The sequence below is a fragment of the Callorhinus ursinus genome, unplaced genomic scaffold, assembly GCF_003265705.2.
Source record: "Callorhinus ursinus isolate GAN/ISIS: 27379988/994484 unplaced genomic scaffold, GSC_fseal_2.0 scaffold95, whole genome shotgun sequence".
NCBI lineage: Eukaryota > Metazoa > Chordata > Mammalia > Carnivora > Otariidae > Callorhinus > Callorhinus ursinus.
Genome location: NW_027397157.1, coordinates 1289262 through 1290934, shown reverse-complemented (window position 1 = coordinate 1290934; position 1673 = coordinate 1289262).

Here is a 1673-nt window from a genome sequence, read left to right as displayed (position 1 = left end):
GCATTGAACCCATTTACATTCAGGGTAACTATTGAAAGGTATGAATTTAGTGCCATTGTATTACCTGTAAGGTGACTGTTAACTGTCTGTTGTCTGTGTTCGTTTCTGCTCTTTGCTGGTTTTAGGTTCTCTCTTTGCTTAGAGGACCCCTCTCAATATTTCTTGGAGGGCTGGTTTCGTGTTTGCAAATTCCTTTAGTTTTTGTTTGTTCTGGAAGCTTTTTATCTCTCCTTTTATTTTCAATGATAGCCTAGCTGGATATAGTATTCTTGGCTGCATATTTTTCTCGTTTAGTGCTCTGAAGATATCTTGCCAGTCCTTTCTGGCCTGCCAGGTCTCTGTGGATAGGTCTGTTGCCAATCTAATGTTTCTACCATTGTAGGTTACATATCTCTTCTCCCAAGCTGCTTTCAGGATTTTCTCTTTGTCGCTGAGACTCGTAAGTTTTACTATTAGATGTCGGGGTGTTGACCTATTATTATTGATTTTGAGAGGGGTTCTCTGTGCCTCCTGGATTTTAATGCCTGTTTCCTTCCTCACATTAGGGAAGTTCTCTGCTATTATTTGCTCCAATATACCTTCTGCCCCTCTCTCTCTCTCTTCTTCTTCTGGGATCCCAATTATTCTAATGTTGTTTCGTCTTATTGTATCACTTATCTCTCGAATTCTGCCCTCGTGATCCTGTAATTGTTTCTCTCTCTTTTTCTCAGCCTCTTTATTTTCCATCATTTGGTCTTCTATATCGCTGATTCTCTCTTCTGCCTCATTTATCCTAGCAGTTAGTGCCCCCATTTTGAATTGCACCTCATCAATAGCCTTTTTGATTTCGATTTGGTTAGATTTTAGTTCTTTTATTTCTCCAGAAAGGGTTTCTCTAATAACTTCCACGCTTTTTTCAAGCCCAGCTAGTATCTTTAAAGTCATGATTCTGAACTCTAGGTCCGACATCGTACTAATGTCCGTATTGAGTAGGTCCCTGGCTGACGGTACTACCTCTTGTTCTTTTTGCTGAGGTGATTTCTTTCGTCTTGTCATTTTGTCCAGAGGAGAATAGATGCATGAGAGAACAAAATGCTAACAGGTTTACAACGTCCCCAGCAAATATACTGTATACAAATCAGAAAAGACCTGAAACCAGGGGAAAAGAAAGGGAAAGAAAGAAAAAAGAAAGAGGAAAAAAAAAGGATAAAAACAAAAACAGAACAATACAAAAAAAGCAGAATGTTATCAAATATGATCAGGCTAGTGCATAGATCAGTGCCACACACTAGATTTTGGGCGTATTTTGGTCTGTTAGAAAAAAGTGCCTCCTAAAATTTTAAAGGAAGAAAGACATATATGTACAAAATAAGGGTTGATACAATGAAGGGATGGAAGATGACTGTAAAGATGAAAATTATAAAAGATTTTATAAGAGGACTTGGTAAGATAAGTTGTTTGAAAAAAGAAAGACGATTTAAGGAAAAGAAAAAAAAAAGGAAAAAGGGAGAGAATGTGATCAGGCAGGAGACTAGAACAAAGCCATACACTAGTGATTTAGGGTATATTTTGATCTGTTAGAAGAAACTGTATCTCAAAATTTTAAAGAGAGAACAACTTATATATATATGCCAAAAATAAGGGTAACTACTATGAAGGGATAAAATATGACTCTAAAAATGAAAAATAAAAAA